The sequence below is a fragment of the Eublepharis macularius genome, chromosome 14, assembly GCF_028583425.1.
Source record: "Eublepharis macularius isolate TG4126 chromosome 14, MPM_Emac_v1.0, whole genome shotgun sequence".
NCBI classification, from domain to species: Eukaryota; Metazoa; Chordata; class Lepidosauria; order Squamata; family Eublepharidae; genus Eublepharis; species Eublepharis macularius.
The window spans coordinates 19,068,399-19,081,371 of NC_072803.1; positions in this window are offsets into that span (position 1 = coordinate 19,068,399).

A 12,973-nucleotide genomic window follows, 5' to 3' on the forward strand; every position below is an offset into this window, starting at 1 on the left:
ATGAATCATTTAGCATCTGCCAAAGGTCGCCCACTGTACTGGCAGGCTCAGTGGGGATTCGTACCTGGACCTCCCACATATCTTCTGCACCAGTCCAGCAGTTTCAGCCACATAAGTAAGTGCAATTAGATGGTCTCCTACCAATTCAATATTGTCCAGTAACTGGCTTGCACAGTATTAAATAAGTATTGTTCCAGTGAATCAGGGGACCCTTTGGAGGGAGCGTTCCCAGTTTAAATGACCCATTCGAGCTAAGTTCTGTGTCCTTTCGCTGCCTGTTTCAGTCTTTCGGATGCCATGGGAAAGTCTCCGTCTTTTATGGGAGCTTTAACACAAAGCCTGTTCCCCCCCAGCATTGCTTCCCAAGTGCTGAGAACTGCTCCCCGCAATGCAAGGGGGTGGGAGGCTGTTGTCCTCCAAAAGCTGCTCCCCAGGTCTGCATGCAAAAGTCTGTGGCAGGAGATTGAGTGGGCGTGGGCAAAGCACAGCAGACAGTGGGATTTGCATACATCAAAGACACAGACAAGGGGCCTGCCTTGCGTTTGTCAGCCCGAGTTAGAGATGATACAGGCCACAGGCATTGTCTTGCCCTTAAGCTAGCTCTGAAAAGATCCACTTTCAATATCGGAAATTATTTCTCTCTTGGTTATGAGAGGCGAGTGGAGGCTACTCACTGCGGGGTTTCCAGCTGTGTAGCCAATGGGGATTTCATAGCTGTGAGCAGCAGGGTGGCCCCTTTATGAGAAGATGGGGTTTTCCTGTGGGAAGAAAGGTTGGCCTGGGCATGTGTGATTACAGTTGGTCTGAACCTCAAGCAGGCCTTGTCATCTCCTAGAGGTGATGTTGAACATGGATTAAACTAGACCCAGCAAAATGACCATTTTGTTCCAGTACTTCCAAGACTCTACTGGAATTATAACTGACATTCATACTACAGAAATTATTTGCCTTGGAGAAAATGGCAACTTCAGAGGGCAAACTCTATGGTATACCATTGATTCTAAGTGAAATTCCTCCCCTGACTTCTACCCTCCTCAAGCACTGCCATAAAACCTCCTGAAATTTCCCAGGCCAGAGTTGACAACCCTAGCAGCTCTCAACCATGCAGGGGAGGGTACAATGGATGTTCTTGTTGTGAATGAAAGATATAAATATGCCCTTTGCTAGGCTATCGTTCCTAGTCAAGGCTAAGGAGAACAAAATGCCAGTGTGGTGTATTGTTGGACTATGGTGTGGGAAACCCAAATCCAAAGCCCTACTCTGCCATAGAAGCTTGCTGGGTAACCTTGGCCAGCGGGTCACTCTCTCTCACCTACCTCACAGGCTGGTTGTTGTGAGGGTAAAATGGGGGGGAGAAAGTTGTAAGCTGCTTTGGGTCCCCATTGGCAAGAAAAGTAGAGTACAAGTATCTAAATAAATATTCCTAAGTCAATTTCATTACAGTCTACAGTTCAGTGTTTCCCTCAGCGATCTGCTGATGATGCAGAAATCTGTCCTCCTGAGTCCTGACCAGAGCAACAAAGGAAAGACAAGACAGGTGTGAAGAGCTGGAGGCTGAGAAAAGCCTAGGCCAAGCTTTGTTGCCATGGTTACCAGGATGTAAACATCATCTTAGGAGTCCTAGATGCTAAAAATTGCTGTTTGCCTTCTTGGTTGAACAGGGTGCTTATTGAATAAATATTTATCTCCCACTGCAATCCAATGACACTTTCATTATTTTTTCCCTTCATAAACAAGAAGGCCGAGTCTCTCCAACTTTGTTTGTTTGACACCGCTGGTAACCACAGTAATAAGAGGCAGAAAATACTACTTAGCGCTTTTAATAGCTGCATGACAGTCTGAAATTCAACAGGTAAAACTTTCCACCCAGGTGAAGGAGACTCACTGGGAAAAAAATAGTGACAAGCCTTGAGCTGGATGTAGCATTGCCAAGTCCAGGTTGGGAAATTCCTGGAGATTTGGGAGGGTGGAACCTGGAGAGGGGAGGGGAAGGGCCTCAGAGACATAATGCCATAGAGTTCACCCTCCAAAGCAGACATTTTCTCCAGGGGAACTTATCTCTGTCACCTGGAGATCATTTGTAATTCCAGAAGATCTCCAGCCACCACCTGGAGGCTGGCAGCCCTAGCTGGATGTGAGGATTTGTGACTGCCCCGAAGTTACCAAGCAAGCTTCATAGCAGAGTAGTCTCCCTACCCCATGAGAGAACCTGGGTCTCCCAGATCGTAGTCTAACACCCTAATCACTATAAGCCTTGTTTACTGTCTTGAGCTCCTTTGAGGAAGCGGGGAGATAAAAATGTGGTCAGTCACTCAGTATATTGGTTGGGTTGATTTCTTTTATTCTTGCAGAATGTTTAATGACTGTGTGCTGAAGATGCAACTTTTTCTTTATTGGAAAAGCAGCAATAGCTAAAATTCAATCTGCCAAACTTGTAGGATTGGGGCCAGTAGCATCTTGGAGACCAATGAGATTTTCAGGGTATTAACTTTCAAGAGTCAAAGCTCCCTTCATCATATACAAATATCTGAATGTGTGTTATTTGAGGTTGCCAGCTTCGGGGGGGGGGGGCGTTTCCTGGAGAATTGGGGGGGGGGTGGAGCCTGGAAAGGGCAGGGGGTAGGGGAAGAGAGGACCAGCAGGGTATAATGCCATAGAGTCCACCCTCCAAAGCACCCATTTTCTCCAAGGAAACTAATCTCTGTGGCCTGGGGATCAGTAAGAATTCCAGGAAATCTCTAGTCCCCATCTGGAAGTTGGGAACATTATTTATACCCTGCCTTTCTCCCCAGTGGGGAGCAGCTTGTATTGTTCTCCTCTCCCCCATTTCATCCATGTAACAACCCTATGAGGTAGGTTAGGTTGAGAGTGTGTGACTGGCCCAAGGTCACCCAGCAAGCTTCCATGGCCAAGTGGGGATTCAAACCTTGGTCTCCCAGATCCTAATATGACATTGTGACATGTGAACAGGGCTGCAGTTAAACATAGGGGCAGGTTATGATATTTTCATATTTTATTGCAAATCTCAGTTCTTTGTACTTAGATCAATAGAGACAGAGAGTGATTGAACCAGGGGATTCTATTTTCATTGATCCTGGGGGCATGGTTTGAATCTTGAGACCAGGAGGCAGATGGCACCACAAAATGACTGCCATGAAATATTGGGGCCAATCATAAAGCGTTAGGTTTATTCATTTATGTCATTTATAGTGCCTTTCTTACTGAGACTCAAGGCAGATTACATAGTGTGAGATTAGTACAATCAGTATCAAGGACATTTCCATACAGTATCAAGGGCATTTCCATAAACAATGTCATAGAATTTTACAAAGACATAGCATTAGCAAGGATCCAATACAGAGTTGAAGAATTGCTGAAACAGAACATAAGCAATTCTAGGACTGACATTAGATAACATGAAGCACAGATAGTATATAGGATACATATTCAAAGCAACAGATAATATGCAAGGCAAAGTAGTAGTGAAGTCTATGGTCCCCAAATCATTAGCGAAGCATCTGAGACAACATCTCTACAATACTTCCCTCCTATCTGAGTAAAAAGCCTTTTTGAATAATTTAGTTCTGCATCATTTGCGGAAAGCCAGGAGAGTGGGGGCTCTCTTGACCTCCTCAGCAGGCCATTCCACAGGATAGGGGCCACCACAGAGAAAGCCCGTGTGCGGGCTGCTGTTGATTTTGCCCATGTGCAGGCTGGGACTTGCAAGAGACCCTGTTCAGATGAGCAAAGCTGCCATGGAGGGACATAGGAAGCTTGAATTGAGCACGGTAACTGATAGGTAGCCAATGGAGTGACTGCATGATGGGAGTGAGCCTAGTGTTGTGTAATGATGGAGGCAGCTGTTTCTGAAGAGATGGTCTCCGAAGAAAGGAAAGTGATGCCTCCTGGGGTCTTCTGAAGTACCTTCTCCTATGAGGTGCAGGAAAGACAGGGCTGGGTCTTTGTTTTGGGGAAGAGGTGGTTTGGGAATAAGTAAACAGGTACTAGGAAGTCCATTGAGGGGCATGCTGGTACCCATGGGCATCATGTTGGGGGTCACTGGTTTGAACAAAATGGCATTGAATAAACTGTGAGAATTGGTTTAAGAAAGTGGGACATGTTACTGGTATAAACAAGGAGGAGGTCAAATTTCTTAGTCTGGAAATATTATGTAAAGCCAGAGCATAGGGCGGGGAGGGAAAACATGGTGTTTGGCACTTCTGCAACATTATTAATATGTTGCTAGTTAGTGCCAAATACATTTGGCAAATTGTTGTAATGAAGGTACATGTCATGATTAATTCAGGATATGGTTTTGCCTGAGGTCTCACAGCTGCTTATCACACGTGTGTGTTAATCCTAAACCTTCTTACTAGGAAGTAAATTCCACACAATACTGCAACAGACACAAGCTGCAAATCTGTGCAGTGGGGGGGGGGGGCAGGGTACATGCCAAAACCCACAGACGTCTGTGTGGTTTGTTCATCTGCAAAGTCTTCCTTAGAACAGAGCCAAACAGTAGACTTGAAGAGGTAGAAGTCTGTAATGTAGCTAGCTTTCTGAATGCTCCCTTACATTAAAAATAAACCCACATGTAGAAAACTAATCCATCAAGGTGAACATTTATAATATCCCTCTAAATAATGTGGTACCCTGATGTGCTAGCTTACTAAATATAGGGAGCATTTAACATGGGGAAACATTCAAAAATTAAGCCTACCTGGAGACTGGAAGTAGTACTGTTTACCAACTCAGCCTGCCTAGCTTTAGTCTGACGGCAGACACCTGCAACAGAGTGATGTGGTAGAGTGAGAATCCTAAGGGGGTAGAAACTGACCTCAGATTGCAGGAGGGGGGGCTATCCCATTTTGAATTCTTGCATAGACTTGTAAAGAAAGTAATGGGCTTGTCAATTACATTCCAGTTATTTAAGGATTAGAAAAAAAACCCAGAAATCTAGAGGAATGCTTTGCAAAATTGGTGTTCTCTTTAAGAGTTTTTGAGTAGTGGGTTGATGGGTACAAGGGGGATGTTATGAATTCAATTTGGCACAAAGCTTCAGTGAACTACTGGTGAAGACAGTCTTTTAAGAATTAATACTCTTCTGCAGATTTTCTAACAGAAAGGTATGGGAAAATGGTTCATTGTTGCAGGCCAGTTCCTGAGGAATGCAGTAAGCAATCTCAAGCAGGTCTACTTAGAAGCAAGTCTCATATTATTCAATAGAGCTTACACCTGGGAAAGTATTCACTTGCACGGCGAGTTGCGAAGTGCTTGACTTGTGAAGTTCTAGCTTTCTCTTGTTGGTATGGTAACTGCTACATTTTAAAGTCGCAAACCATTTCCAATTATTGCCTTCTGTCAGCACTTGCTTAGACTGTTTCTCATTTCTTTTATAACTTTCCCCTTAGGCCTGCTATTTTCCATCTTTAGCATTAGCCAGAAGGTGGCTTATTTTGGAAAGTTTAATTAAAATTGTTCAGCCATTTTACAGGCATAAGAAAGGTAACTTTTCCCCACTGTACAAACAAATTGTCTAAACTCTCCTGCACTCAATTAACTCGGCGACAGAAGAGTATCGCTCTGCTGTATAAAACTCCAGATCTACATGCAAGGTTTTGTACAAGAGTAGTCAGGGCCATAAAAATACATTGTGTAAGCATACTCCATGAATGAATATAATTTCTGAGGAGGCCCATGAAATGTTTCATACAATTACAAGACTGCAGCCCAAAATGGTGGTTTCAGATCAGTAATAGAATGTCAGCATTCCTTGTATTTTTGCCCATTCTCTCTGAGTTTTCTTTCATCACTTTTCAGACTAATCTCTTTGGCCCTCACTGTCTTCATACCCTTGTTATGCACCCTCCTTCTCTAGTTTTGTATCCTAGACCTCTGCTTATTTTATGGCTTCTGCCTCTCCCCAAGATCAGAACAAGGGCTGCGAGTCCCATAGTGGGGGCTAGGATCCCCCGCCCCCAGCCTCCGCCCCCTGCCACCACTCACCTGGCCAGCAAGGGGCAGGGAGTGAAAGGCCCACGGAATGGGCTCAGGAGACAAAAAACCTCCTGGCCAGTGAGCAATGGATGCACTCCTGCTGGGTGCAATGATGTCACTTCCCAAAGTGACATCCTCACACCTCACTAGGACTGCATGCACACTTTGCACGTGAGAGAGAGGATCCCCAAGGTGTCCGGTCCTCCCCTCCCGCCAGGAGGGTAAGAGGACCTGGCAACCCTAATCACAACATATTTATTTTATTTATTTATGTCACTTATAGTACTGTGAGATAAGTACAGTCACTACCAAGGGCATTTCAATAAACAACGCAATAGGGTATATAAACATGAATTTGCAAAGACATAACGTCAGCAAAAATCCAATACATAGTAGAATAGATGCTGAAAGAGTGCACAAACAATTCTGATATATTAAACAACATAGACCTACCCAGCAGGATTATACTCAAAGCAAAATATAGTATGAATACAGGAAGCTGCCTTTTATGCCAAATTAGATGATTGGTCAATTTACCCCAGTACTGTCTACTGGAATAGGGAGACCTACCAGCTGGTGGCGAGGGAAACATTTGCTGGAAAGCTGGTGTTGCAGCGATTGCATGGCATCACTTCCAGTGAATACCATGTTCACATCCTAGAGCATCACCTTAATTACGTGACATCACTTCTAGGTATTTGCTAAAAGTGATGTTGCGCCATGAATTCAATAACACTTCCCCCCACCCATCCCCTCCCTCTTCCTCCGAGGAGCAGCTGATGGCTGGCAACCCTGAACTGGAGCCAGCTCTAGTCTTTCTTAGCCTTGCCATCCATTTAACTAGAGATACCAGGGCGTGAATGCATAAGCTAGGGTGGAGCCATGCCTCAGTGGCAGAGCATTTGAGTTGCAGGTAGAAGGTCCCCAATTCAATCCCTAGCATCTGCAGTTAAACAGATCACATAGTAGATGATGTGAAAAACCTCTACCTGAGACCCAGGAGAGCCATTGCCAGACAGAACGGGCAATGCTCACCTTGACAGACCAGTGGGCTGGCTCAGTATAAGGCATCTTTATGTGTTTGTGTGTGTATGTATGCAAAGCATGCTGCCTGGCAGTGATGTGTATTCAGGGACCCTTAAAGATCAGAGTGGCTCAACCAGTGTTGATCTGACCTCCTTAGCTTTCTGTGAATGTGGCAGAGCTTAGCCAAACACTGTCAGAGGCTTCATCAACTCTACTACATCCTCTGGATACAGGTCCTCCGTAATAGATACACTTTGCAAGACTGCTGTCCTACAGAGGGATTCTCCTGGTGTAAGTGTTCTGCCTGAACAATCTGACAAATGGTTCCAGGCCTGAGACTGTCAATGCTAGGGAGGTTTGAAGCTTTGGAACCCACTTAACATCTTGGTTGCACCAATATGTAGGTGTGATCATATCACTGATTGTCTCAGATCGGTTTTGTCTATCCCTTCGGCTTCTTGAATTTAAAAACAGGCAGGAGAATTGGAGAGAAATGGGTTGTCATACTTTGCTAGGCCTAAGGCCCCAGATCACCTTAATCCAGTTCTGTGTAGGAGAGGAGACAGTGAGGAAATTGTCTTTTTTCCCTCCCCTGTTCCTGGTGGACTGATGAGGTTTTGTTTGAAGACAGCTCTTAATTTCCTGCCTTCCATGCTTCAAAGCTGGCGATGCCTAAGGGAGTTTGCGGGGCTGCGACTGCTTCATTGCAAGGGCTAAGGCGGTGGAGCTCCTGGCGAAAGTGACAGCTGCTTCTTGAATGTGATGGCTGTTTTTCAAATGAGCTAAATTACTGACAAGGGGGGTGTTGCCCTCCTTAATAGTTTGGTTATAAACCAGACAGGCAGCTATACTGAAAGCTGGGAAAGGTTGCTGGAAAATACCACTAGAGACAGAAAGGTATTTCTGAAGGCTTTGCTAGGGCTAAAAATGGCACAGGAGATTTTGCTTCACTCCTAAAACCTTGAAAAGATTAGGAACTAGTAAAAAGCCCATCGTGGTTGTACTGAAGAAGGGGAAGAGAGTTAGCAAGGCTTGTTCCCTGCCCCCAGTGACCCCAGTTATTAAAAGTAGTGTAACCAACCTCAAGTTAGGTCCTGGAGTTCTCTCAGAATTACAACTGATCTCCAGACTACAGAAATTGGTTCTCCCAGAGGAAATGTCACCTTTAGAGGGCAGATTCTATGGTATTCCATAGAGTCTAGAAGAAACTGAAGCCCTAGAGCGACTTCTTCACTGAGCTTCTCCCCACCCCCACCCCCTGAATTCTGCTGTCCAGGCACTGCCTCTAAATCTCCAGGAATTTCCAAAGCTGGAGGTGGCAACACTAATTTAAAGGCAAGCTTTCTGCTATCTGTATAGTCCTATCTTGCCTGATTCTTCTCCTCAGTACGCCCCCTATCATGTGCTGCTTTTGTCTACATGGACCCTATGACTGAAGCCCTTCCTTCCTCTTTTGCCAGTAGAAAAGCGGGTGGGGTCCAACATTTAGAACATAGTCAATTCCCATGTTAATTTTTAATTTGTATGTGCAAACAGCCTCTCTTCAAGGCAAAAGGATTGTGCTGCCTCACCGTATGGCACAATTCCCAGTATCATCTGGATGTATGACCATTAGTATTTCTAATCAACAAGATATTACCATTCCCTGCCACATGAGTGTCTTGCCATTTGCCTAAACATGGTGGGCAAACCTCTGCACTGAACCCAGATTCTGTGCTTTTGAGAAACTGAGAAGCAAATGAAAAAAATACTGGAAAATGGCCTCCATAGTGATGCTCTAGGCATTTCCTGTGACTCTATGGACTTCACCATAGAGATTAGGGGAAATTTCTAAACTGTCACATCACATCCTCCCCAAATTCACCCTCCCCAGGAACCATCCTAGCAGTGATCTCCAACATGGTGCCTGTGAGAACATGGGTTTCTTGAAACCCATTTGCTTCTTCGCCAAAGCAGAGCCAGTCCTGGCTTTCCTCTACTCTATTGGAGCAGGTGCTGCTTTAGAAGAGCCCAGGAGGCATTGTCTTTATTTCTTCGTAGAGCCTCCATTCAGAAACAGTTGCCTCCATCACAGGGTCTGTAACCTCACCATGTTTTGTTACTGGCCCCATCACAACAGCCATTTTGTGGTGATGCCCATTCCCTGTTCTCAAAATTCCACAAATTCTTAAACAAGGTCAGCGACCCCTGGAATAGCATATGAGACTCAGATTGAGGAGGCCTGGGTTCAAATCCCTGCTCTACCAGCTGCTTTGTGACCTATTACATAGTTAAGATAAAATGGAGACAAAGGAGACCCATATATGTGGCTTTGCGCTTTTTGGAGGAAGGACTGCATAAAATTAGATACTAATGTGGGGTAACTGCTTGTGCTGGTCCTTCACCCTGTATCTTCATGACAGCCTTGTGTTGTAGTTTGGGCTAAGACCTAGTCACTTTATTTGGGAGTGCTCTGGAGATAAAAGTTACCTGCTTTCAAGGCACACTCCCCATGGTGATGAACCCCCAATCAGAAATGGAGGCTGCAGTATCTGGATATTGCACAGGGTTCATTTTTGTCTTTTCCCTTATAGGAGCCTAGTTTGCAAAACTGGATGATTCAGAAGACTTAGTACAGCAAATCTACCCTTTCCCTCCTTCTCTCTTCCCTCTCTTCCCTCCATGACGGTTTAATTCCTTGTGTAAACTCTTCATGTTGCTATCTCAAGGCATGCTTCTGGTGATTCTATCCGGAGCTCCCCCCCCCCAACCTCAGCCTCCACCAGGTCCCTTGGGAGAGCGGCTGCTGCCTTGATCTCTATGCCTGCAAGTGGTAACTGCTGATAATAATCTAACAATGAGCATTTCGGGTCAAGGTTAGTATATTATTATGGCAGAGTGTTCACACCCCTTTAGGTGTTGTGGGGGGGGGGGGCTGGAAATGGAAGGATCGAGTCTGAAGAGGCCTCTTTTCCTGACCTTGTGTAAACTGTGCTGACACACTTGGGTCACGGCTGTGCAAACAGAACCTCTCCCCACCCCACCCCGATTTTTTTTATTAATGCTGGTTTCATTCAACTGTGAATAGGGAAAGCCTGTGAACCTTCCATTACTGGATTCCTGTGCCTGATGCAGCAGGTGGAGTTCCAAGCATATGGAAAAAGTCAAATCTGGGTACTCCCTGCCATTCAAAGGACTAAAGAGGGGCTTGGTCACTTTCCTAAGCTGCGACAGCCTCCCCCGCCCCCCAACTGTGGTCCATCTTTCCCTGCTTTATAGCAGCAGTTGACTTTGCTGTTAATTTCTGCAGGACAAGTCATTGCTTGGACTTGTAAAGCTATTGGCAGCATAGAAAGGCCGTTTAGAAATGAAATGACCACACTGTAGGGCAGTGTGTGTAGTGGTCAGAGTTGGGTTAGGATCTGAGAGGCCCAGGTTCAAGGTACGACCATGAAACTTGCTGAGTGAACTTGGACCAATTGCTTTCTCAGACTAGCTGCTCCCTTCAGGGGATGTTGTAAAAAGAAAATGGGGAAGGGAGAACTGCTTATGCCACCATGAGCTCATGGGGAAAAGTTAGGGTTGCCAGGTCCCCCAGGGCTCAAAGCAGGGGACGGGTAGGTGGTGGGCCTGAGAGGTACACCTACCGTACATACACTCTGGAATGCTTCTCAAATTGGCTCCTGGCATGACCCTGTGTGTCTGTGTTGCACCAGGAATGTCATCATTCCCAGCACAATATGGAAGCGTTCTGGAGCATGCTCCGGGGTTTCTTGGCCCCTTCCTGTGCCTTTCCCCTCTGCCAGCCAGGTTAGAGATGACGGGGGGGGGGGCTGGGAGTGGGGGATCCCCTGTCTCCATTGGGGGTTGGTAACTTTAGAAGAAGGGTAGGATGAAAATGTGCTAGATGGATAATAATATATTTTATTACTGAACTGATCAGACCCATTCAGGGCTTTAAAATTTCCACAACTGCTATTTCAGATCCTGAGTTGTTGAGTATGAGAAGATAGAGCAGTGGTCTTCTCAAGATCTGGAAGCCACCTTTAACCCCAACTGGTAGCAGGGGATCCTCTACAAGCACATGGCAGGAAGTCACATGGCATCATAGTCGTGCAGCAGGAAAAGACGGGGGCCAGAGCCTGTGGTAAAAAGGAATTCTCACTGCTGAGTGACCTTGCCTTGCTGATCTCTCAGGGGAAACGGCATTGCGCAACGTTCTAGAAATTGCACTCATATGGGAATTCCTAATGCATTGGGAGATGCCATTTTCCCCTGTCTCTCACTGGGATGGGGGAGAATGATGTAAGCCACTTTGGGCCCCCATTGAAAAAAAAGATGGGGTATAAATGAAGTAAATGAACAAAACCCCCTGCTCCTCCCATATTCCAAAGGGGGCAATCAAAGGGGTGCAGTGACCCTTGGTGACCAACATAACCTGCTAATGTCATCTTCTGAGCCTGTGCTGGGTACTGGAAGCCATGGTTGCCGTCACATCAGGGCGTCCCGACTGCATTCTTGGTGGCAACTTAGTAAGCACTAAGTTTCTTCCACAATCGTCACCCAAATATGAAGGTCTCTTCTTGACTCCTGAGCTCCAAAAAGCAGGTGTAAACCCTCTCCACCTCCACCAGCTGCCTGCTTCCTTCTGTCTTTTGCTAAGAAAAGGCATCAGTTATATTTAAATGACAGACACCATCTGAGATAATGACCCAGCAGAATTGGCAACACTGTCCTTGAAAGATCCGAGTCCAATAGCCCCCTGAGTCTTGCTCTTTAACTGCAGACCAACAGGGCTACCCACCTAAAACTGTCCTTGAAAGAATAACATTCCCTCTAGTTGCCACTCATCCTCCTAGTTAGCTGGATGGCCATGCAAGACAGAAGTCTGACAGTGATGGATAAAGACCAGCTGGATTCTCCATGGTTGGCTAATCATTTAAGGAACTCACTCTTTTTGGTTCTCAGGTGCCTGTTCCTGATCTTGTCAAGGTAGCCTCTCATTCTCCCTTCAGGCCAATGGGCTGGTCAATGGAGGCATGAGGTCAACAGCCGGAGTGGATCTGCCTTCCTTAATTAAAGTAACAAACTCCTTCTCTGGTTACTGCAATGGGAAAATAAAGGGCTGTCCTTTATTCCAAGCCTAGAAATTTCTCCAAAGAAAAACAATTCACCCTCTCTAAGCATCTCATAATGAAAACTGCAGGCAGCCAAGCAATCCTGCAAGCGCTATTCCTCCCTAGGAGAGGTTCAGCAACCTCGCAAGATCTTTCCAGATTCATGATTCAGAAATCCAGGACTTAGCTGTGTTAGTATGTAGTCGGGAAATAGTAAAGAGTCCAGAAGCACCTTTAAGACTAATCAACTTTATTGTAGCATAAGCCTTTGAGAACCACAGTTCTCTTCATCAGATGCATCTGATGAAGAGAACTGTGGTTCTCAAAAGCTTATGATTCAGAAAGATTGGGAGTGCCTATGTTCTGTTCCAAAAATGGTCGGTATGGGGCTTTCCATAAGCTTGTATTCCATAGAGTTTCCCAATTTACTGTCAGGCAAACCCTAGGTAGGAGTTTATATATATACTATGTTTGTGGTGCCCTCAAGTCATAGCTGACTTATGGTGACCCCTGGTGGGGCTTTCATGGCAAGAGACTAACAGAGGTGGTTTGCCATCACCTGCCTCTCTGGTCTTTGTAGGAGGTCTCCCATCCAATTACTAACCAAGGCCAACCCTGCTTAGCTGCTGAGATCTGACAAGATCAGGCTCACTTGGGCTATCCAGGTCAGGTATATACTATGTTTATCAAGTTGTTTTCCCCCTCTACTGTCTTATCCTCACAACAATCCTGTGAGGTAGGTTGGGATGAGAGATTGACTGATTCAAGATTCTGGCTCATGACAAAGTGAGAATTCAAGCCCCCCCCCCCCCGCCCCACACACACACTGATCCTAGTATCACATCTGACCCACA